At 33.9% G+C, this 26,934-nt stretch overlaps 1 protein-coding gene and 1 long non-coding RNA gene across 5 annotated transcripts in view; one reads left to right on the forward strand and one right to left on the reverse strand.

Moving 5' to 3' along the window:
• The window catches only part of CtBP (C-terminal binding protein), a 181,936-nt gene that overhangs the window by 115,792 nt on the left and 39,210 nt on the right, over positions 1-26,934 (reverse strand). The window contains exon 1 of one of the 4 annotated variants that reach the window (XM_085807544.1): positions 26,207-26,316. The exons of 2 other annotated variants lie outside the window; for them this stretch is intronic. The gene's annotated coding sequence lies outside the window, so the exon portion shown is untranslated. Of the gene's footprint in view, positions 1-894; positions 1,116-26,206; positions 26,317-26,934 lie in introns of those variants that run through there. One more of the 4 variants, XM_085807543.1, reaches the window with a different exon arrangement.
• Positions 18,295-26,934, forward strand: part of LOC118184519 (uncharacterized) — a 30,737-nt gene continuing 22,097 nt past the window's right edge. The window contains exon 1 of the long non-coding RNA XR_004757442.2: positions 18,295-18,430. This is a non-coding gene — a long non-coding RNA (uncharacterized LOC118184519). The remainder of the gene's footprint in view (positions 18,431-26,934) is intronic.

Genomic DNA, 26,934 nt, shown 5'->3' on the forward strand with positions numbered 1-26,934 from the left:
AAATTAGAAGGAGACTGGCAGAAAACGTTTAGAAACTGCGTCTTGCGCTATTTATCAGTGTCTAATGTGTCGTCAATCAGTTGATTTTTTTAACTTAAACAGCAATGACTGTAAAAGAAAATTACAGACATTTCTTCAAATTCTTTAAAGTAACAGTGGAATGTCATACGACATTAGCGATTATGCAGGCACTCTGTGCAGGAAAAATAATGTCACACAGACCTTTTTTTTTAAAGGTTTGTTACCTATGCTGCAAAGAGGTTTCTCTTAATACTTCCACACAGCTAAGACTCTTCTCTTTCATAGTTTTTGCTTAAAACTAATGCACATACTTCAAGAATTATCATCTTTAACAGCAACCTTTAACGTCAACGTTCACGGCAACCTTTAAGCAATTACAAGAAAATTAAGTGACATTAAAAAACATGAATATTAGTGAACATTTGAGAAAAAAAATGAAATAACGGGTACAGAAGTTCAAAGAATGGAATTAATGGATTGGTTAAAAAAAAATTCCTCAACGAAAGACAGAAAGGTTCATTCTTCAGAAATATGAGAACAGTACAACTAAAGTGAATAAATATTTATTTTACGATAAACATTTCATTTCATTTACAGTTATTTTCCAACATTTTCGTCCATATTTTGATTTTGAAAAATAAGGTAAATCTAATTAGTGCATAATATATTCTACCTTAAATAAATTGCACGGGATATTTTTCATTTAGTTATATAAGAACGTAAAGCTTATTTATGTCTGAATTATTTAAAATATCCTCAAAGAGATGACATCACTACAGTTGTAATATTAAAATGTTAAATATTACTCACTTTTGGGAAACTAACAACATGTTTTTAGTGAACATACTTTTTTCGTATGCATACCATACGTACCTGCAAACCGTGTCCAATATGAATTAAGCCATCAGTTTCCAGAAATTTCGAAATCCTTTGTTTCAAAGGTTACGGTTTTTCTTCTGATTATTTTTCGCAATTTATTTTACTGCTTCAAACTTTCTCAAAATAAAAATTCCCACGAAGGGAAATAAATCAATAAATATAAGTCACGGACGAATAATTCGCAAATTTTCCGATCTTGCAAAGCACGCACTTCTTCTACATATGCAATTGATAAGATCACAGAGCATCTTACCCAAATGAAACTTTGTTTTCGTCGTATCGGTTACTGTACCAATGTTTAGCTCTAAATTACATCAGCGATTTAGCGATGATAAGAACCCATATGCTCGGCCAGCACTTCATTATAATGGTAAATAAGACGAAATACGTAAGCAGCGAAATATCAGAGCAGTCATTTGATGATTAACAGTGATGAAATTGTCGCTGTTAATCATCAAATGACTGCTCTAACTGATAAGAGAGGTCATTTGATGCAATATTTGTATTTGCAGGGAAGTGTTTAATTTTATACTACGAGACCGGAAAAGGGGGGAGGAATGACACTAATCATCTGAAACTGCTAAAATCCAGAGATAGAAGGTTCACAAGCATGTCTTCATTTTCTTTTTTAGTGATTACTTTAGATAACAGGATGCGCTTCCTGAATAAAACATTGGTATCAATGAATGATTATGTCCCTGAAAGTTATTTTCCATGTTTAACAGATAAGATGCGGAGAACATTGTATCTCTAAATACTTTTCTTAGAAGCAAAGCTTATTAAGAATACAATACGTACTATTGTTTTCTTTATTTGTAGAAGCCCACCAGACTGCGGTAAGACTGCTCAACACTGGTACAAAAGTTTCTGAAAAAACTTTTCATCGACAGGTACAAATACTTGCAATCTTTTACTATAATCGTTTGCCAACTCTATCAGCTCTGGTTAGATTACTGGAAAGCGTTGTACCCCATCAGCATATCTACTTCTATTGATGTCACGTAGGAACTGTCCTATAACATAGATAACATCCTCTTGACTGCTGTAATGGATCTGTCGCACTTGTTCTTTCGTTTTACCGAAGATAGCAGTCATAGGAACTAATATCGAGTGAGCATGGCGGGAGTTTCATTACCTCTCATCACCACCGTCACAGGAAATCCATGAGAACGCTTACATTATGACACCGCGTATTGTTATGAAGGATTATCACCAACAAATGTCGTCGCTTTTTTCTAAATGGATATCCAGATAATGTCTCAGATGACGAGTCTCAAAGTCCTTCATAACATGCAGCAAATAAGCTGTCCTCCATAATATGCAGCAAATAAGCTTTACATGTAATAAACTTACTCGTAGAAAAAGAGAAAGTATCAGAGGTTGCATTTGGATTATATGATTATGGCAAAGCAAGCAAGGGTAATCTACCTAAAGGATAAAATGCCTTTGTGAAGCATCTTCTAAGTGTTGGTTCGCTGGCTGTTTGAATATGGAAAAGCACACAAGGGTTATTTGCCTAAGATAAGGAATACCATCGCTGGAAACGTTCTAGAAGAAACTGGCTCGTATTCGTGTTACCCATGAAAGAAACCAAGAAATGCAGCCAGACCTTTCGCCTAGGTCGGACTACCAGTATTCAGCGGTATTTTAACCACTCGGTCACTGGTGAAATAAATGTTCTAAACGAAAATGACACTTATCCACGTTAAACGTGAAGAAATCCATGAAAATGGCCATGCAGTCAGCTTGTTCGCCGAGATTTCATCTGGGATAGAACTACCCGTTTTCAGTGGTCTTATCCACTCGGCCATTGGTGGCCAAAAGATGAAGACAAAATAAGAATTAGATACAGTAATATACGGACAGCTTTTTAAAACACTCCAGGGGGGCTGAGAATAGGAAATAAATCTCAATAAAGAATTAACAGTAAAGTAATTTCAAATTCGCTATCGCTGATAAACATAATAGATATAGAAACACATGGCGTTTTGTTTTAAATCTTTGAAGTTTGAGTCACTTTCCTTATTATGTAAATTTTATTTTAGACTTTTCTTGTACTTCGACTACATTTGCTTTTGAAGGTTTAATGCACACACTAATTATATGGCTTTGGTCAGTTACTGTGCAATCCTAGTTTTCTGAAAAGCTGCTAGTAATTAATAATTACAGTCTTAGTTAAATTGCCTAAGACCTCATAACACATTCGTTAGAAGTGTAGCCTAACTGTTCACATTAGGACAGAGAGCTCTGCATCGACATTGAACTTATTATTGATACTAAAGCTCTGTTACACAGGTAAGCGAGAAACGAATGCTATATCGGACATAAGTGCATTTTACTGATTGTAATGTACCTCTATTCACACTATCTTTAAAAAAAAAAAAAAAAGAAGAAGAAGAAGAAGACTCAGAAATTTCATTTATTTCTTAAATTTTAGCATCAGAAAAACCAGTAGAAAAAAGGGGGTTGTAACTTGTCAAGACATTGAATCAAGAAAAAGGGAAGGCGAGGAGATTGCATTAAACTACCGATTAAAAATTTCAGAACACCCTAACTATCGGCTTCACTGCGCCCACAAAAGTAGGCTGATAATTAAAATGGAGAGGGGGAAGATAAATACGAAAGATGACTGGTGACGAATGAGGAAAAAATTAATTAGTTCGAGCAAGCAAGCAATTCTCCAGAAGTAAAAAAGAGCGATCAATATCTCAAACTGGTTTCCTTCCTTTTCAAATTCTTCACTTTTCCTTTCCTCCAGCCCTTAAGAGGAAAGTAGAAAATAGGGATTGAGTAACTGTGACCAACAGCATCCAAGCGATGCATGATAACGTTGTAAACTAGCCATGGAAACAATGAATATTTTATTTTTTAGTTGCATCAATGTTACCTTCGTTTTTTACAGTGAAATCATTCGCAACACGTTCGGTGTCAAAGCCCTAGAAAGTCGCCTTCCCAAGAGTTGTTATACTGGGAGTTACTCTCACAGAATCTCACAGGGAATTGGGGGAGGGTGAGGGAGTAAAACAATAAAAGCACTGTCTCAGCTGGCTTTCTAGATGATTGGGGGGGATATGCAAGCAGCGAATGAGCTGACACGCTTTCAAGCAAGAACTTCTAAAAGTACGATGTATCGATCTAGCAATTGTTATCTTTGTGACTGATGTAACACTTCTACAAGTAAATGGATGCTCATCTAAACAAGAGAAAATTCTAGCGTAGAGAATGCACCCAAAGGGAAAGTTACTGCTGCTTCTTTTAACTCATAAGCTACAGCTTCGATTTTATTTTAAATACTTTCTCCCTTTAAATGCCTGAGGACTCATAAAAATTTAATAAGAGTAAAAGCATGAAGACTTTTTCTTTTTCAAGCGTGTTTAACAATCTATCGGCTTAATTTCTACGCGCTTAAGTGACAGCCATATGTTTATGTACTTGGTTTTTTGTTAAGCATCACACAAATATGAATAATTCACATATTCCAACGACAGATATTGAAACACGGAAACGAAACAAAATGCTGAAAAGGCGCTGTTACAGTAAAAAAAAAAAAAAAAAAAAGAGAACTATTTAATCTAGATTTTGAAAAGATTATTTAAGATTACAATGAATAATTTTAAGAGATATCACGATATTTTTTCCCACTATACTTATTCCCAAATTGAGGATACCAATAAATGACAAGATTAAAAAAATATTATAAAAACAATAAAAATTAATGTAATGAGTAAACATTAGTCTGATTACGCTACAATACTTATATTACCACATATATAGCCCATCCCATCACCAATTAGACATGTACTATTCTAATTACGCCTCGCCTACCTGGGCAAGTGCCAGCGAAAGTGACATCTATTCCCTACAAAATATTCAAAACGGAATTAATTCCCGCTGTAAACCAGAATATGCAACCAAAGCATCAGACAAGTGCACCTAGTATAAGCCCACTTTTCGTTTAAATGCAGGAAAATGGTATTTTGGCAACATAAGTGAGTTTTGAATTTACCACAGCACATATATATTTAAGATATCTATTAAGTTTGCTATATATGCCCGTGAGAACTTCTGAAATTCCTAGGAAGTGTTTGCTTATCTCACTGAACGAATTCAGTAAGCATAATGACTGACATGTTTGTTGAACAATATATTTAACAAGCATGATGACTAACACGAAAACAAAGAATTTCACAGGCACGATGAATGAAACTCCCCCCCCCCCAAAAAAAAGTCGTTGGGAAAACAACAACTTAACTTCCTGGGTGATTCTATTTTATCTACCTAAAGAAATTCAATAAGCAAACACGATACTTGCAGGGAAAAATGTCCTGCTGCTCGCATTAGAAGGCAAGCAGTCTTAAAACAATAAATTAAAGCTTCCAAAATTAATAAATAGTAACTCAAGGAAAGGAAGTGGGAACTTTTTTCCCTCATTTTCTTAAAGTTACTTCATTTTATTATTGTCGAGTTGTTTAGTTGGAAGAGTTTAATTAAACCAAAGCATGCGATGACTATCTAGCACAAAGGGAATGCTTTCGAGACGGACATTTTATGGGAAATCGTGTTAGTCATGGGAAAAACAACAAAAATCATATGCAGCTTGCCCCACCAACATTCCAGCAGTTGTAGGGCCTAGTGGTACCCGACTGAATCAGACACTCGAACTATGTAGTGGATGACTACGAGAATATAAAACTTTTGAAAATAAAACAATTTTTCTCGTAAAACGAAAACAAACTTGAGTTCAGAACCAACTATAAAAGCAAAATAAGAAAAGCTAGTATACCATTATACGGACAGGGCTTGTATATACAAAAGTATTAAAGTATCAGTTACAACTACTACAATGTTACCGTAACAAGATGATCTTTCAATAAAGCAACTTTCAGGGAAAAGACAAGGCGGATAAAACAATATACATAATTCATATACATTCGTTTTCACATAAGAGATACTTAAACATGGAATGGTATTTGCTTCCTATTTTGTCTCAGAATACTGGTAGTTCGATCCGGGGTTCGATTCAAGTCAGGGCTGCTGTATGGGCTTTTTAGTGGCTTACCCCATGAGAAAACGTATACATGAGCCAGTCTTCTACGAAGGCATCCTCCCTGAGGAAAATAGTGTTCTGCCATTACCAAAATAAACCAAGCCAAACGCTTCTCTCTTTCTTGCCATTTTGCATGCTTCTAAAGAACCTACATATAAAAATTTCCCACCGAATGGCACTAAATTTTAAAAAAGGACTATTCTGACATATGACCTTTTGCAAGAACAACAGCGATATGTTTTAAATAATACGCTATAAGTGAACTCAATTAATGCAATTCTCAGCAAAGACAAGTACTATTCCTAAGTGTTTTACTTCCGAAGTTAATCAAGTGAGATTAAATATTTTAATATCACGCAGACGGCAAAAGAAACCAACAAAAAATACGTGTAAATTGTTAGCTCGTAAACATTTACGCATAAATTACTTCTTACATTTTAACTTAGGATTACGCTTCTCGACAACAGTCTGATGGAAAAGCAAAACTAAGATGCTATTTGAGGTGTACGCGAAGGCTTGTATTTTTGAAACTACAAATGTTACAATGAATCTAAATACATCATTAGATAGTTGAAAGAAAACACAAAGATTTTTTTTTTTTTTTAATTGGACAAAATGTATACGCATAGTAACGAGTCAAAAATAGCGAAATTTTGGTGAAGTCAAAGCTCCGAGCGCATGCGCGACCACGTGTTAATGGCAAGGTCGTCTGGTAGACGGTGTGTTTCCCTGTCCTACTACAGCTGCCCCAAACATAGCTTGCTGATCACCGAAGCTCACGGCCTCACTTTTTTCGTTTACAAGGCAATTTCGACTGCAGAAGCTTCATTTTTGGACTTATACATACGTCAGGACCTTAAGAGAACTCATTCAGGAATCTGGAAAGAGCAGGAGTAATGCATCTCCCGCTGCATGCCAGAATATCCAACAAAGTATCAAAATATAAAGTCAGTGTGTTCGAGTGTTGTTTGGTGTGTTTTATTTTAATTCGCCAAGCTAGTGGTGTTCCGATTAATAGAAATGCAACAAGCGCAGCAGATTGTGTACTAACAGAATTGACCGTTTAGCAGCATAAGTGAAAACAGTTTTCAGAAGCAGGCGATATCTGTATGGTTGATGTAATTGTTAATGGACAGTCAAGGTTTATTCTAGCCATCCGTACATATTCATCCAACTGTTAATTCAGGAGATTTAGAAATGTTCTTATTTAGTGCGTTGATGAAATATTCTTAGACTACTTTTATTGACCGATGAAGCGTTTATTGTAGATACAGATGGTCTTATTATTATGATGAGAGATTTCAATGCAGACGTCAAACGAAATGAAAAGGCATTTGATTTTATGAAACATCACTTTAATCTCAATATGGTGCCAAGTAACTATCCAAGCATACTTGGCAATTCATTTTATAAGATTTAACTTTACTAGGCATACAACTGCAAACATATTAAATTACGTACCTTATTTCCCTTATCATCGACCAAGTCTACATAGGGTCATTTTGAATGACTAAATGCAATAAATAAAATATATGAGTGCGTAAAATCTTTTGTTTGTTTTAATTGTTCTATAACACCCTTACACTTCCGTTAGTAATCCAACGCATTAAACCAGCGACTCTTTTAAACTAAAAGACAGAGCCTACCGTCAGTTTTTTTTAACTACTCTTTTTAGGAAAACACATGAATGTCTATCAATATGCATATTTGAAAGGAAAATCTAACTGAAATTCTATAGGCACAAAATCAAGCTTAGAAGAAAATAAATATACAATCAAGATACAGATGGAAAACATGTTCAAAAGTAATTGAAAATCGCTTAAAAACATGTTCGTGTGTTCACATGAAAGGTATCCAGTAACTGAGCTTATATCGCAACAAAAAAGGAATATAGCCAAAACAAATGGCCTTAGCGCTTCAATCATAATATTACATCAAGCAGCATTCATTCACCCAAATAATTTGACTCAAATTTTTCTGAGCTGTTTTAATGGTGCGAGTAAAATAGAAGACGCGTTTTAACAGCATATATAGTTCAATATTGCGCTTCAATCATTTTCCCAGTTTTTCATTTACATATTTGTGCTCGCCTCCATTTTGAACAAAATATTCAAGTTTAACCAAATGCAAATCCCATAAAAATTTACAACTTTTTTTCAAAATAGTTCAGCTAAATTACTATCATCTGTAAACCTGTAAAATCAGCATATATCTAAAGGCCTTAAGAAGTATGCAGAGACGATAAGTCTCATGCCGATCAGTTTTCTTTCGAAACACTAAAGAAAAGAATTATTAACCGGGATGGTGAATAATTCCTTCCCTAGTGCACATTCATAATTGGCAACACAGTACCAAAATGCATTGAGTTCGCAACAGCTTCAGAATTAATGTTCCGTTAAACGAAAATTGATCGTGTAATCCTCCCTTTTTAGAAAGCTGCTTGATACAGGAAAACTCGCCGCGCATTTATCAGAGCTTGGTACAACAGAAAGAAGGTACGGTATTACCCTACAATGCTGAATAGCAGGTAAACCGGTTTTCGTCGCATTTCTACTTCTTGCTTTAAAAGTGTGTGTCCTGTCTGCTCTTTTCCATTTCTCAAGAGATAATCTTTCCATTACTGAAAAGAGTACATGAGGAAGAGTACTGAGGAGAATGCCGCAGAAACGTATATTCAATATCCTAAGTTTATTAATGCCTCACGTTCATATTCTGAAAAACCACACGCTTACATGATTAAACACATGATCTCTGATCTAAAGCACTTCTTGTTAACATAAGACTTCAAAAACATGTGAAATCGGGCTTAATTCTAATGTACTACATTCTAATAGTTCAGACAAGACTAAGAAAAATTGGTTTGGGAATGTTTCAAGACAAATGCTTTACACTACTCAAAGGTTCCAAGACCATGTGTGAACAATTACCAGTTTTCCCGCTGCAGTAACATTTTGTTTGGACAGTTTTGTCTGCTACAGAATTCAAGACAATCAATCTAGTTGTCCTGGAACAGATAATATTGTCTTTTCCAGAATTTGCTTATTTCTTAAATTTTGTGCAGAAAATACTTCAGAATGAAGATATCGGATGTGCTGTGTTCCTGAATTAATTAATTGCTATTAAAGTAAAAGTAACATGCAAAATTATCAAAATAAAAAAGTTCAGGCAAAGGAATCAAAATAAATATAATGAATAATCAAAATAAAGCAATTTTTTATGTTTTATTTATAATTGCTATTATTAACCGAAATATTTGACCAGGAGTTAGTTACCAATATGAAACGTGAAAATGAACGAGGCTAATTGTATGTTTTTATAACTTCCAATATCTACAAAAATAAACATAAAATATGTTTGCTTGCACTTACACGTTACCAAACTATTTATAACTGCGTCAATAGTAAGTAATACTTACTGCTGCTACAATTACCAATTATGTCGAATACATATTTATTCGTAATTTCATATAACTCACCACAAGTCTAGGCAAATAAAATTTATATATAACGAGAATTCGCCCTGGTTTGACCCCTAGTAAAACAGAATAAAGTATACTATATAAAAAGGGATTAAAAAACATCAAGCAAATATGTAATGGACGGTAGAGGGGATCGAAATAAGCAGATTTGGTAATGGAACGTGCATGTACAATTGGAGCGTTGAGATGGCACAGGATGCTATTGAGCGGTACGCAAGGCGTTCTCTATTTCTACATAAACGTGGAGCTCGTCGATATGCATTTCTGTTTCAGCTGAAAAACGAAGCAACTACTCAACGAAGCTACAGAAAAATCACTCAGGAGTACTTCCTTTAAGCAGCTACTTTATTTTCCCATTCGCTAATAGCATCCATGAAAAGGGTCTTTGCATAGATGTTAGGTCTCATGTTGTGTCGTCTAATACGTTTTATAGAAATCAAAATTTTTCGTTTCGATTGATAATAGTTATAGCTTAGTTTCCAAAAGTCTAGATCATTTTCATCACTCACTATTATAACCACAGTAAACAAATCATGCGATTAATACAAATAAGCACATATCTGACACGAAACTCGGAAACAAAGGCAAACGGGGGGGAACACCTAAGAAAATACAGTAATTGGGAAAAACGAAAACTATAAAGCTATAAAATAAAACGCCAACAATGAAGAAATGGTGACATTTATGTTTAATAAACATTTTACTAAACAAACGCGTTCAATCTTCTTTCCTCTTCGCTCTAAAAATGTAATTATTATTTTTCGTTTCGATTGATGATAATTATAGCTTAGTTTCCAAAAGTCTAGATCATTTTCATCACTCACTATTATAACCACAGTAAAAAAAATCATGCGATTAATACAAATAAGCACATATCTGACACGAAACTCGGAAACAAAGGCAAACGGGGGAAACACCTAAGAAAATACAGTAATTGGGAAAAACGAAAACTATAAAGCTATAAAATAAAACGCCAACAATGAAGAAATGGTGACATTTATGTTTAATAAACATTTTACTAAACAAACGCGTTCAATCTTCTTTCCTCTTCGCTCTAAAAATATAATTATTATTTTTCGTTTCGATTGATGATAATTATAGCTTAGTTTCCAAAAGTCTAGATCATTTTCATCACTCACTATTATAACCACAGTAAAAAAAATCATGCGATTAATACAAATAAGCACATATCTGACACGAAACTCGGAAACAAAGGCAAACGGGGGGGAACACCTAAGAAAATACAGTAATTGGGAAAAACGAAAACTATAAAGCTATAAAATAAAACGCCAACAATGAAGAAATGGTGACATTTATGTTTAATAAACATTTTACTAAACAAACGCGTTCAATCTTCTTTCCTCTTCGCTCTAAAAATGTAATTATTATTTTTCGTTTCGATTGATGATAATTATAGCTTAGTTTCCAAAAGTCTAGATCATTTTCATCACTCACTATTATAACCACAGTAAAAAAAATCATGCGATTAATACAAATAAGCACATATCTGACACGAAACTCGGAAACAAAGGCAAACCAGGGAAACACCTAAGAAAATACAGTAATTGGGAAAAACGAAAACTATAAAGCTATAAAATAAAACGCCAACAATGAAGAAATGGTGACATTTATGTTTAATAAACATTTTACTAAACAAACGCGTTCAATCTTCTTTCCTCTTCGCTCTAAAAATGTAATTATTATTTTAATTGTCGATTTAGTTGCTCTCTTAGAGCTTTCGCGACTAGCGCCGATTAGGTTGTACCACACATTCAAAATATTTAGGACTAATTTGGTTTATTCGATTACGGCAAAGCACTCGAAAGCTCTCTTCCTAAGGGAAAGGATGCCTTCGTTGAGGGCTTTCTAAGGAAAACCGGCTCGCATACACGTTGCATATGGGAAAAACCACAATAGCGCCCCATGCAGCCAGCCAGTTCGCGGGATTCAAATCTCGGACCGAACTACCAATATTCAGCAACTGTACCGCTCGGCCGCTGGTGGGCCCAAAATATTTCGGAAGAATAACTCTTTAGAGCATTTTCCTGTTTTGTTACATGATATAAAACTGCCAAATACTACGGATCACTTTTGAGGTTACAATGTAAGGAGGAAACTAGTTCTCCATTATAAATGATAGCTGATTCAATCCTGACAGGTAAATGGTTATTAAAAACAAACAACTTAGAAATCCCCCCTAAAGGAAGGAAGAACTCTAGCGTCTTTGTTTCAATTGTAAATCAGGCGGAAAAATTCTTTGAAACATCTGTTCTTACGGGAAAAAAATGGATCTGTGATAACAGCGTCGTACTAGCTAGCGATATTTGCAATAAAAATCCGCGGCGAACAGGATACCATGCATTTAAACAGCGCATAACAAAAAGTTGTTTCAAAAGGACTGACACTTGCAACTTAACCCTTTGCGGTCGTATGTCTGCTCTAAGAAACTAAAGTTTTTTACCGTTACAGCCTACGTCTACTGGCCACCAAAGCTTTGTTACCGTTCCAGTCGTATGTCTGCTCTCAGCCACCACAGGAAAGAACCATACATATTGTATATTAAGCCGGATAAGCTTTATATCTTGCATATTATGTATTACTGTTCGCTCAACGAAAATTAATTCCGAGCTGCATGATACCTACGTATAAACTTAATACGACTGCAAAAGGTTGATAAATTCGTCCAGAATGGCAAAACCCCCCGGTACCTCCTAATACCCAGTCACATGAGTTAGTGCTTTCATCCTGCTAGCAATAAATTCCCTGGCAAACTGCAAATCAGTTTTTCTCAAAATGGGTAACACCACCGTCTTGGTGGCGGCAAAGGAGCTTTGGGTTTAAAGAATATTAATACAGTTAACAGCTCTTATAATAAGACATGATACGATTTATAAAACTGTTTCAATATATTACATAGAGAATCGGACAACATTTTGCAGTTCTTCTTCCACATAACATCGTTTGTAATGGTATATTTAGTGGAATGAGAGTTTAGTATAGAATACCAAATTCTGAATGAACCAAGAAGCACCAAGAAACTATTCAGGGTGGAAATTCAATACCTTTCCGCTCAAAGGATTCGCGGAAAAATAAACTTGCAAATGCTTAAAGCTTGCAAAGCCCGAATCTGGCTGTTAACTCATATTCTCTTGCAGACATCATTACGACAGTTTAGTTTGGTTTGGTTTAGTATGTTATGGCAGCATACACTAGGGCTATCTGCTTAAGGAAAAGATACCTTTGTGGGGGATTTTCTAAGGGAAACTGGCTCGTATACACGTTACACATGAGTAAAATAACGAAAACGCCCATGCAGCCAGCTTATTCTCCTGAATTCGAATGCGATTCAGCGATTTTCCTTCGAGACAGGATAATTTCACGTAGTGCAAACGAGTTAAAAGCATCTTTCGAACATTCGGACCGATTCCGCATATTCAGCAAAGGGCGATAATGCAAAGAAACTTGGTTATCTCTGTGCAGAAAACAATGTCACAAGCGCCTTGCCTGCGATATTTGTCATCTTCTGATCCCTCTGTTATCTCTTATCAGCATATATCAACAAGACTAACGTTTTCGTTTTACCCCATTTCAGGCGCTGTCAGATCAACCGAAAAGAAAAATCATTTCATTTCAGGCGAAAATTCTTCTCTCACAAAGGAAAGAAAAAAGGAAATATAAATTAAAACTTTCCATTTCGGCCAAGGTTTTTCACAACTTTGCCTGCTTCATTTGTATGCTAAATTTTCCCGAAGTTCGATTCTTCAATTTGATGATTGTTTACCTAGCATATTAATAAGCAACACTAACTTCTGTGGAGCAAAGTACCAGCATTTTTCTCCGTTTTATCATATTTTAAACTACTTAAAATTTCTCTGCATCCAATACAATTTATATGGATGTGATTGTATTTAAAAATGAAAGAGCGAATTTAGCTTGAACTGGAAAGGCTATAAATGTTATTCTTTGAATTTTGAATTTTTTTTTTTTTTTTTAATCTTTCAGATTCTCTTACTGAAAACTAAAATATAAAGATTTGTAAATAACTCCCTTCTATAACAAGTATTAAACTTGATTTATTTATTCAGTTAGCTTAATATCTCAATCTTCGACATATCGTTAACAAAAAACGGTACGACAAAGGCGAAGCTTCTGGATTTTATTCTTGAAAGACGATGATTTCATTGAATTTCATAGCAGAGACATAATAAATCATTTCACCAATATGTGTGAATAATAATTATTATTTCACTAATATGTGTACTAATATGCCACATCTAATTAGTATTTAAAAATGAAATGCACTTCCAAGCACAACACATATGGTTTACTTTATGCATATAATGTTTATGTGCATTGTAATGATTTATCATAACGTTTTGATCATTTAGTTGAGTCTCACACTTCATATTTCCACATTAAATACAGAAATTACACCCAGTATTAATGAACACTTAATTTATCAAACTGAACTATAACCAGTGAGATAATTCTGGAAATTCCTCCGAACTCGGTTTTTTCCCCCACTTGAGCTCTTCTTCATAAAATGTTATTATTCAATTAAAAAAAATAGGTTGTTCAATTAACTATGCAAAAGTATTTGAATAGAATGTGAAAAAAGACTCAAAAGATTGTTCAATAAACTTGTTAAAATTGTATTTCTAAGGGACTTAGTTTTCTTTATATTCTGCAAGAGGTTTCCGAAGTTGCATTTCTGTTTATTAACATGTTCAAAAATTTCAGAAAATAGGAGGCTCCCGCCGAACTGGCTAGTTGTATGAAAGCATTCTTAGTTTTCTCTCTGTGTAACATGAATGGAAGCCTGTTTCTTTGATATGTTCTCCACAAATGTATCACTCTCATTAGACAGATACTCTTTGAGTGCTTTGCTGTAAGCTATAAAACTCTTGTCACAAGTAATACTTTCAATGACTGGGATGAAAATTCGTAGTGGTATAATTACAATATTCGGCCTGCATTTAAAATATAAAAGTTCAAAAGCATAATGCTTTTATGCCTACGTTTCGTCCTTCACCATTTTGGCCACCCAGAGCATTAATTGTTCAATAAGGAAATAATTCCAGCCAGGAGAGGTGGGACAAAGGGAATAATTCCAGCCAGGAGAAGTGGGACAAATATCCGTCATGTGCCTCTCTTCTATGAGACCATTATAATTAAATGAACAGCAGGACATTACTTTGAACCTCCTCAGCTTCATATGCGATCCATGCTTATCAGTATCATTCTAAAACAATGAAACTTTCAGCAATTTGAAACTGTGCATCGAAAACATTGCTGTTGCAAAACATAAACAAAGAAAAATGAGTCCTTCTTCTTAGAAACTAGGTACTCTACGTCCTATCTCTTTTAGATCATACTTTTAATAACATAACTACGCACTTTTTTGGGGTGACTTTCACACTGTATTTGAATGTTCTGCATAATTACTTCGGCGAATATTTTACTGTTCATTAATCATTTACATACCTACTCTCGTGAAAATTAATTCAGATTAGTTTTCAAAATTATATCATATGTTATGATTCAATTTGCATCCGACACCAGTTAACATAGAAAACAGGAATAACCCATACCGTTGATTAACAGAAAAATATTAACAATTTATGTGCAGTTTAATTTAGAGAGTTATTTGATAAGGTTGCGCAAATTGAATCAACACTAAAAACTAGAACAACACACTTCAAAATAGAAACAAAATGATTTTAGTGTTACGCTTGTATTTCGATGAATCATTGGGAAACAGAGGTTTACTTCCGTGTACACATAATTTATTTTTACTATTTAAAATTTACTTTTCATGGATTCATATCATTTTCATGGATCATAATCTGAAATATGCTAACAATGTTTGCATATTTCAGATTATGTATAATTATATTATATATTGTTGTGATAACAATAATTCATAAACACCGCGACATCAGTTGCTATCACTTATGTTATGTTAGGCATTTTTTCCCATTTCTATCTTTTCCTGGAAATTTTACTGCATTCTACTATTTTGTTGTGATAATTCTTTCATCATCGTTTTGCAATAAATAAGCTTAATATTCTTTCAGACTAAACCGGGGACCCGTTGTTGATTGTATTTCATTTGTCTACATTATATTTTTTAGATTTCTTCCGGAAATGTTTTGGTCTGAAACCTAATTTAAAAACACTAAAAAATAAATGTTAAAATTGTATATATAATTACTACTTAAAACGCTGCTACTAATAAAAGAAGACGATTTTTTTTTTTTTTTTTTTTTTTTTTTTTTTAAGACGCTGAAATGCAATTAATCTAACTCTATTTTATTGAACGTCGTTATTCTCGTTTGTTAAGTTGAACACATCCAGATCCAAAAACGACTTTAGCATTTTCAGAACAGCAGAATCTGATTTTCATCATTTTCGGTATTAAGCAGAGCAGAATTTCTCAGTATGTAAAAGCAACCTTTCAGCTTAGATTTAACCTTTCAACAGAAAAAAGCTCGCACATCGCAACTAATAATGACTGTGGTATTTAACGAATATGTAGGGAATGATATTATCCTCAGGCAGTAAAAAGGAAGCAGACAGATGTCTGTGTATTGCCAAGAGGGGGAAAATGGGGAAGGACAAAAAGAGGAGAGGAAAAGCCAGGGGGGGCCCAAGAGCGATGCGCAGTGCAGGGAGAAAGTTATGCCACATGCGCATGACGTCATGTGGGTGACAGCGTTAGTTCTTGGCGTTTGTTTACTTTCGTTGCATCAACAGTTTGATTTGATTTGTGTTGTTAATTTGCTATTATACCTAGGCGGAAGTGGCAAATTGTGCTATAGCGTTGTGTCAGAATTATACACGTTAATACGTTTTTTGGTGGAAAACACTCTTTACAACCAGATAAAATAACTATTTTTTTAATGAATTTATGTAATTTTCATACATAAATGTGATGTAATTTTACATTTATTTTTCATTTTACTGCTATTTTACATTTAAATTGAAAAATTTCTCATTTTAAATCATTTTTTATCATAATCTTCATTTTTTGTATGAGACTTACATCGTAGTGAGATATTTAAACTCAGTGTCATGTTTATCAATACTGAGTACCTGAATGATTAGTTAATAAATTCGCGTATCCAACTTCATTCACATGTTTTGGTTACTTTCTTTACATCCCAAACGTAATTCTATGTATTGAAGCAGCGTCTGGGTTAAGCTTTGCGAACTAAGTAAACTGATACATGCCTCACCGTGAGGAAAGAACAATTTCTCGACCACACTATGATGCAAACATCGAATGAGTGAGTGACATATTTCCTTCAGTGTTATTTAACTGATGCATACAGGTATGTGTGATGTAATTTAATTGATATAACTTACACATGCTTGAACCTGAAGGAAAACAAATCTGTGTATAATGCCAGAATACAAATAGCGAAAGAGTAAGTAAGATATTCGGTTCAGTTTTATTTAACTGCTGCATATGTTTTAATTTTGATTCCATATAACTTGTTTTTAATTATAAGAGAAAGAAAAATAATTCAATATTGAACACATATTTCGAGTATAACAAAAGTATTTTAAGAAATAACCTGATAAAAATACATTAGTAATTAAAAATATTTAATTTGTGTACAGGCTGAATTGAAATTAAGATGTGGTGGTGTATTTAATTATGGCAAAGCACACTAGGGTTATCTGCGTAATAGGTGTGATGTCTTCGTGGAGGACTTTCTCAGGGAAACTGGCTCGTATACACGTTACGCATGAGGAAAACCACGAAAACACCCATGCAGCCAGCCGTTCGCGGGATTCGGACCGAACTACCAGTGTTCAGCGACTTTACCGCTCGGCCGCTGGTGGGCCGAAACTAAGATGTAGGGCAAGTTTATTATTATTATAATTGTGCGTATATGTGTAAGAAAATGTATTTTAATTGTTCCATTTTTAATGTATGGAAGGAAGAATAGGATGCCAATATCGAAGATTATTTACTATAGCAAATAATCACGTCAGGATAAATGTTATATAGAAATCTTGTTGAGTGTAAGGGATTATAAGAGTACTTTTAGATTATAGTGAAAATATACGCACTTCTGCTAAAATCTGAAGTGAATCAGTATGAAGTGACTTTTCACTTTAAAAAGAATGAGATGAGTATACTATTTAAAAGTATAATGACGGATATTAAGAAATTTGTAGAATTTTATAGTATTTAAATATGAATTTGTTAAGTCAAATCTTTTTATATATATTTTTGCTTGAGATATGTAATTTAAACTGAAATCACGATCATATATTTCTCATGGAATGTCAAAGTTCATTTGTATTAAAAAAAAAGTGCATGAGCAATGAAAATAAATAGAATAATACTTTTTGATTATGTTTTTACCATGGTCTTAGCAGTTATGCCATCATGTGTTCTGTTCAACAAGATTTATTTAGTGCAAACAATACTACGAAAAAATATTGAAAAATACCTTGTTTTACAATATTTATTTCCCTTAATTAACTTAAATATCGTTTTTCATTTTCTAATGCTTTCCTTTACGAAAAGAATTTAATGTTTACAATTATTTTCAGCATTCGTACGAATTCTGTGCATAAAATAAACATTTTCTTTAACAAAATACTTAATCGGAAAGTATATACCCGGTATTTCCGGTGTATCTACCACATATAAAATGATCATTTTGCTTTAGTTTACATTTTTTCCATTACCAAAATCATGTAGCAGACGCGTCGGCCGATGCGTCTTGTCTCCCGGGTGACGTCACTACCAGCAACCAATGGCACGCTTTTTCCGTTCCTGGCCTAACCTTAGTATATTAAAGAACCTTGAGGAAAAGCAGCTGAAGCGAAAATGAAAAGAGGTAAGATGTGAAGCATGGAGGTAGGAAGTCCTACCCTTTCCTACCTCCATGATGTGAAGTGGGGGGCAGGGAGACAGGCGGTTTTTGCTAGCAGTCCTTGCAAATGAAATCACCATGAAGCACGTTTCAGCCAGAATGCAGGAGGTAACTTTGTTTCTCTCTTTGCATGCTTATCTCCCACTCGCCTCTAGCTGCGAAGAAACTATCTCACTGCTATCAGCTATCTTAGACATTAGTCGAAGGGCAAAAAAATGAACGAGGATACAGATAGTAAGTGGAATTGACGTACATCAGCAAATAGATGCTTTTTCTTTTAACCGGTTTGTATAAATTTAGAAATAACAATGATTTGCTAACAAAAAGTGATTTTTCTGCTGCGGGAATTTATGAATTCTCTTAACATCCTAGCGGCAGGAATTTCGGCCCCTTTCAGGTGAACCACAAAACTGCTACAGAAACCAAAAGAATTAAATCAGAATGTGTTCCAGAGCTATTAATTTTCGTGGGAGACTCTTGATGACTTTTTTTTAATTTTCTGACCGTCTTTTCCAAGTACAAGAAAGTCCTTTAAAGAACGCTTCATCACTAAGCATGAGAGGAAAAGGAAATGCTATTAAGAAAATTATGTTAAGTAGTTCTTTAAAAAGACTAAGACAATAATATAATGAAATTTTAAACTGCGTGATTCGAATTTTTTCTCAGTAATTATTTTAAAAATTTTGTTCGACTTGATCCGTTTTTAATCCATTATAGAGAATCTGTAAAGCGTTTCATGACGATTTAACTAACATATAATAGATAAATATTAGCATTTAATTTTGCTTTTAAATGACACACTACTAAATTTATAAACATTATTATATGCATATTAATTATTACTAATTTTATACTTACAGTGCTTAAAAATAGTTTTATATACAAAAGTTTACCTTCCCTTATTTGGATATTCATTAGAGTAATTTTTTTTTTTTTTTTAAATTGCAAAATCAAATAAAATTAGCCCCTTCCCTAAAAGAAGCAAAATTAAAATTTAGAAAAATAAATTTAAATTTTAGGTTTACATATTTTTACCTCATAATAACGTTATAATTAGCTTAAAAATCTGGGGTACAGCTTGACAAGAGGGAGGCAAGCAAAAGCATTTGCCTCAGGTAAACAATTTTAAGGGGCGCTAAACTGGTTACTAAAAATTAGAAATTCCCTTAAAAAAGAAACTATGTTAACTTTTAAGACTGAAACACATCAAAATGCACAGTTTTAAAATACCATACATGAAGTAATAAAATTTTATTAGCACTATTTATGGTATTTTAAAAGCGTAATATTCTTGATACTGTTTTCATTTTCGGTAATAAATGGTCGACGGTCTGTTTCATTTAATATCTTCTGTAACCATCTTCGCGGTCAAACTGGCTATCTCAATTTATCTTATCAGCAAAATGCCCTTGTAATAAGCAGAGAAATTATTTAAATCTGAATTACCTGATTTGGTTTATTTTCCTAAAAATAAGTTTGGTTCTTTTCCGTTAAGAACAACAACCGACAAACAATTTTATTCAGAAAGATATATGCGTCACCGTTGCGTATTCGAAATTGCTAAATTAAATGTAGTGTTCTTATCTCTGGCAACAGTGTTCTTGTTTTCAAAATAAGTGTTGTCAATAAAATGTTTTTGAAGCGTCATTGCATTTCTTTCTTTATTCCACTTATTATTACTTAATAATTATTATTATTAAGTAATAAATGGTTCCCTAAGTTTGCAGGCAAAACACTGCACCAACAACTTTCAAAATTTGAGAACTGTAATTGTTTACTGAAATTAAAGAATGGAAATGCAGTGGTTTTTCGAGGTTATTGTAAGTGATAATGTTAAATTATACCACAGGAAACTTCAACCTTATTGTTGGCAGCAGTATGTTACTATAAATACTTCGCAGCTAATTCACACGCAGTCTGATACTTTGGCAGAAAACAACCGTGACCTTGACCAGTTTGATCTGCTGTTTGAAAGGCAGCTTCAAACGGTCGTTTATGAGACTCCAGCAAATCAATCGTTTAAATATAAGAATGAAATTTCATATCTGTGAATTAGTGTTTCAACAGGTTAAAGATAAAAGGACAAATACTGATTTTCTACCTTCCATCAAAAAAAGATGAAAACTATGGTTTCATTGATTTTATGCAATCTACACATACTAATTTACAAAAATCTGTGGTAACCAAGCTCTGTACAAAGACCAATTTAAGATGCCAGTAAAGGCCTGCATAATGTTTAATTCAGGGAACGTTTAGGAATATATACTGGAATAATCTAGTATATATTCAATGATTTATTTCGAATGATTTTTATAAACAGCTTTGCCCCCTCCCCAAAGGCAGATATAAAAATTGCCATTTTCACACATTTTTTAATATAACACGCCTGTCAGTCTATCAAACTTATAAATCAGGAGAATTTTCTCAGCCACAAAAGTAATCTTAAAGGAGAGAAACATGGAGAAGACCCACCAGTGGCCGAATGGTTAACACTGCTGAATACTGGGAGTTCAATCCGGATTCTATTTCAGGCGAACAGGATGGCCACATGGTTGGTTTTCCTTATATGTAACGCGAATATGACCCAGTGTCTCTTAGAAAGTTCTTCACGAAGGCTTTCCTCCCCCTAAGCAGATATCTATATGAGCTTTGCTATATTCAAATAACCTAACCTAAAGAAACATAAAAAAAGGGAAAATTTTCTAAATAAGAAATGGTACTTTGGTATTATCTCAACCACCTTCGCGTAGTTTGAAGATTTTTTGAGGAAGATGAATGGTAATTTTAAACAGGAGAAAGTTATTTATTTCATATCATACATGTCATTTTTTTCTTCAATGGCTCAAGAGCCCTGGGTGGGCCCTGACCTTCTCCAAACATCTCTACTTTTGGCAACTGTTTTCCAGGTTTTAACCATTAAAATATTAAGATATTTTTCGACACAATCAATCCATCTTAGCGGGGGTCTGCTCCGAGATCTATTTCCCATGAGCTTTGCCATAAAGATTTTCTTCCAGCAACGATCCTCATGCATTCTAGCCAGATAGCCAGCCCAACTTAAGTCTCTGTAATTTGATTAATTTTACAATATCAGGTTGTTTGTAAATTTTAAAGAGTTATAAATTAGATCTTCTCCGTGATCCATTCGCTTGGACCTCACCAAGAATACAACGTAAGACCTTTCGCTCAAAAATAAAATTCTTCCTCTGATTTCGTAACAAGAGCTTTTTTTACATGGTGAGGTAGCTGGCCTCACGGCCAACCCCCAATCTGGAGAACCAGGCCTCCTAATTTATGAACCTCCGGACACTGGGTACCCATTTTAGTCGGTTTTTACCACATGTATAAGCTACAGTGGGACTATTCTTTCACACCAGGTCACCACACAAGCGACATGTAATTAGACACATATTTTAATTTTAGTTCGATATTTATCCCTAAAAACAATTTATAAAACTACTTACAAATACGTTTTTGTTTTTCTTCCGGTGGCAATTTCGTAACGATCGCTTTAAGAATAGCTTCAAAGCAATGGGAAAGCATTAGTTCACACTTTTTAATTCTTCAATCCAGCAGCCTATAAATCTAACCGCTGTAGTAAATGGCAGACAACTATTTTTGAGCCAATTACCGCTTCGAATGCCGGAACGTGTTCGTCACAAACTTTCACGTTCATTTCCAAAAAAGGTAGTTTTCCAAAATACAACATTTGTACATTCCCGCCTTTGGGGCAAAGTATTATAATCTTGCAAAAAATTCCACAGAACTTTCTTTGTTGGCAGGCAGATCCCACAAGCGCGTATTTCAAAATTCAGCTGAAGCCGAAAAAGTATCACAATTTGCCTTTCGAGCTTTTAATAAAACCAAAACGGCCGCCCAGACGGTACAGTGGTTAGGGAAGCCTGACTGCGATACCTATGGGCCCGGGCTCAAATCCCGGAGAAGGCATGAATAATTGTCTGTCCCTTCATAGGAGGTAGCGATAGCTGCCTATTAGGTGCCTCCACAATAAAATGGCCACCACTTCTGGCCAAAGCCGTTATAGACAAGTGCCCGCCATTGAACAAAAAAATACAACCAAACAGCATGTACGAAGATGGTGACGTTCCTTATTCAAACTTACAGTTATCGACAGGGTTGCCGGAGTTCGCGACTTCTACCAAAGTAATACTTAAAAAATTAACTTCAAATATTGCCATATCTGGTGTATGAAAAAATTCACACGTTATTTTTTAAAAAGTGCCCTTTTTACAGTAAAACAATACGTCAATCAATTATCGTTTAATTGCGAACACTAGCAACAAATTTCGCTATCTTTAAGAATGAAGAAACACCGTAAACTTATTCCTAACAACAGCCATGAAGATCCATTTTGCTTTATAAAAGTTTTTCTTGGTGTTACTACAACAAACATTGGATATTGTGGAATGTTTGAGACACGAGTTTTTGTTGAATTCTGAGGACTGCCAAGTAAACTGCTCACAGGCGAGAAAGTTATTTTGACACGAAGCAGTTTGGCGACTTTCAGCACAAAAATAAATAAATAAATAAATAAATATAAATAAATAAAAATAACAATAATAATAATAATAATGACTGGTTTTGTTTTATGTGATTATGGCAAAGCACTCGAGGACTATCTGCCTATGGGAAAGGATGCCTTCGTGGAGGCCTTTCTAAGGAAAACTGATTCGTATACACGTTACACATGTGCAAAACCGCTGAAACGCCCATTCGCCGAGATTCGAACCACGATGTTCCAGTGACCTACCAATGTTCAGCGACTTTACCGCTCGGCCGCTGGTGGAAATATAATGACTGATAATTGTAAAAATAAATACTTATTATATGCATACATATATTTTGCATTTTAATCAGGTATTTATTCCGTTTGTGTTGTTGCATTAATATATAAATACCGCTATTTTTCTCCCATTTTTTAACAGTGCAAGGAATAAATAGCCTATATCTTCATTTACTTTCGGTACTTTACAACGGGCTCCAACTGTCAAGGATTCTAAATACGCATTTTTCTAATGATAATTAGAATGTACTTACATGTTTTAAAATTTTTCTTATTCCGATATTATGCAAGTGTTGGAATTGTTTCATTTTCACCTTTCTTTTGAAACCCTTTTCCAGATAGTAATAATTATCAACGATGTATTCATCTGCACTTACTGTTACTGGTAAAGCGAAATTTTTTTTAGATTCTAATTGTAATGGGTGGCAGGTACACCCAATAATCTGCAAACTCAGTTTCCACACACAATACGCGCACGCACATAACCCGAAGAAACCTGCAATACCAACCCCTTCCTTCTCCCGCTTGATTTTCCTTCAAAATTGAGACGAAACTGGCCCATGTCAACAGCAGATGTTTTGCGGAATTAATGATATATATTACTGTCAAATAAATGAAATAAGTCAAAACAACAACAATTAGCTGCGCTTAAACTAATGCTCGTGGAAATAAAGGGTTCTATTTAACCATCGAACCTTTTCGGAATCATTGTCCTTATAAACACTTAGGTTACGCGAATTCTATTTGCTTATTATTTTTTATTTTAACATAACGTTATTTTAACATAACGCTTATTATTTTTATCATACAACTGAAGATTTATATTTCAGAATCATTTATTAAGAGCATATATGCACAAGAACACAGCTCTTCCACTGAACCAAACAGAGCAACCGTAATGATAAACGATACACATCAGAAAAAGGATTGCTTTTCCTTGATGAAATAATATAAGAAAAATTATCTGTGCAGTATTTTTTGAAAGATACGAGAACATTACTTTTTTAGAAAATATAACTGCGACAAAAATTCGCAAACCCTTAAAACAACTTGCCAAAGCACTGAAACGCACACGGTTTATCGAAGAGAAATCCATAAAAACAACCTCGACCTTGTTTAGCGCTCATGGCTGATTTGCGACAGATGACCTGCAGCTGTTTATTATGTAGCCTGGTAGCCAGCGTTGATAAAAGAGCTTATTTATATTTATTATTATTCATTTATTTATTTTTTAAAAAATATGTAACCCAGCTATAACAAGATCTCCGAAGCTAGATTTTTTCGGGGGGGGGAACTCAAATAGTAAAATACTACGCTAAGTTACAGGGGGGGAATTCACAATTTTTTTTTCAATGCTAATATTTTTAGAAAGTCTTTTGATGGACCTAAGATAATTAGAAGAATACACACATTCGAAAATTCGTGGTAGTTTAAGCTTGCTGCAAGTCATAGAAAAGTATCTCACAGACCTGAGAGAGATGATCATCATTGCTCTCAGTACTGAATGAGAATAGAGTTTATAAATTACGGAATGAACACAAGGCCTGTCTACATACAGAGAGGATATTAAGTAAAGGAACATTTTAAAAATTTAATTCTGTTTAATAATAAATCACAGAAAGAAAAAAATGAAAACTTTTTCATCTGCAACAAACTTTTCTGGGAGAGTTAAAAATTAAACTAAGCTAATTTCATTGACTTCTAAATCACGTAATTGTTTTTAAACTTTCACCCAAGGCCTTTTTTGTCGATATCCCCCCCCAAATGCATCCATTTCAATTGCACTACAATTATAAAAAAAAAATCATCTATCAAATAAATCATGAAGTGAAACTCACTTTGAAGGTAAAAAACACAAGTTCTAGCCGTAATTCTAAATGATGATTGATCATAGGATCAAGCATTAGTGAAATTCCGTGGCGTTATTTCTATGTATTAGATATTTAAACAGCACTGAACTTTTATCTAATTTTTTTTTAAATCACGACGCCACTGTACAGCGGCTGTATTTAGCCTTCTAGTTCCAATTGAAAATAAGATAAGGAAGATAACGTGAAACACCTGATAGTTGAAGCATACTTAATTTACTTACTTAAAAAACATCGTCCATTTTCTTACGTATCTGCACCAGTTTCCTTTCCATTTATGTGAGAAAAGTTAGTATCCTTGAAAAGTATTTTTCATAAAACTATTGCAAAGTGGTCTTTGCAGAAGCAAATCTCGCTGATTGCTATACAGCACGCAAGGATTCAGCCTCATATGATTCATGAAATATTCCCTGTTACGCTTTGGAAAGGAAAAATCCCGTTATTGACGTAAGCACAATAAGGAGGAAGTTAGATATTTGAGCAGATGAGAAAGAAATAATGAATGCTTTGGTTACAGAGTACGTTTACAAGCTTAAGAAAAATAAAAATAAAATAAATAAATAAAAAAGAGAAAAAAGAGAGTGCTGAACTTATCTTCAAGAAAACACATAGTGGACTTTAAAAAAATTAAGTTTTCAAAATGGCATGGTATTACCTAAGTAGAGATATATTTAAAAAAATGCAGTTACTGTATGATAAATTTAAAGCCTATTTAACCAGTTGCTTAATTTTCCTAAAATTTCACTCATTTGTTATACTTACTTGTGTGACAAGTTTATAAAATAATTTTAAGATATAAAAATTTCTTACGTGGATCACGATTATATGTAAATTTATTACCTCTCAAGTGAATTTAATTGTGATTATTTCACGTTAATTTTGAAGCAAATACTTAGCTTAAGTATATGACAATTATTAAAAATTAGTTTCCCCAAATCCAGATTGTTTTAAGTACTCAAAAAAATTATTTAACATAACTGCAAATCCCACTTCAAATTTTGAACAAGTAACAGATATAATTTTTTTAAAGTAAATACATAAAAAAAGGCTACAACAAACATCAGCAATTGTAATATTAACAGTAAATTTTTACTCCGCAGCATGCAGAAATAAGTTGGGAAGGTCGTTGAAAAGAACTTAATTTCCTTAATAACATCAGTCATTTTCATTACTGGAAAAATATCACTTTAATTAACGTATTTTTATCGTTACCTTTATGCTATTGTCAATAAATGAAAATAGCTCCAACAAAGCTGACACCACCACCTTTCAGTGGTTAACATGCTTCACCATCTGAAAGCTCACCTGGACAATATTTCGAATAACCACACCTGGCGAAGCGTAACCACAACTATTGCCCCCGATTCCCTAGCATAGAGTGTGTTTCTGCGGGTGGGGGTTTCCATAACGGCTAAAAAGAAAGAAGAATGAATGAAAAAAAGAGGACCACTCCCTTTTGGAATATTCTACAAATTAGAACATCTGCATTTCCTTGTATTCCTTACAAAAATTTATTTTTATGTTGAGTATACGCTTAATAGACGCCTAAAAATTTAAGAGAATCCTTGACTTCTATCGTTTGAATTCACCGACACATTGAAATTAAAATTATTCTGTAACGTTTTTATATGGGCGTTTTATAAAGCAAGATATTATAATACAGAGGTTTATAACGTTGATATGCACAAATATTTTATATGATAGAAGTGAACACTAAAATAGCTCTTTAGGAAAATGCACCCATCTCTAAGCCTTTGATTTCTTTAAAAAGTACGGAATCTTTTTCGTTACAGCACTATGCGAGTCAAACACTTTTCTCGAGAATTACGTATGAATCAACTTATTCTCAACGAAAAATTTGTCGTCAGCTCGTCTCGAATATATTAACATTTTTCTAAACATATATTTCTTTAGTTAGTTACCTCAATAAATAAAAAACG

This window comes from Stegodyphus dumicola, chromosome X1, assembly GCF_044657685.1.
Source record: "Stegodyphus dumicola isolate Sdum_Otavi_A_Nest chromosome X1, ASM4465768v1".
Lineage (NCBI taxonomy): Eukaryota > Metazoa > Arthropoda > Arachnida > Araneae > Eresidae > Stegodyphus > Stegodyphus dumicola.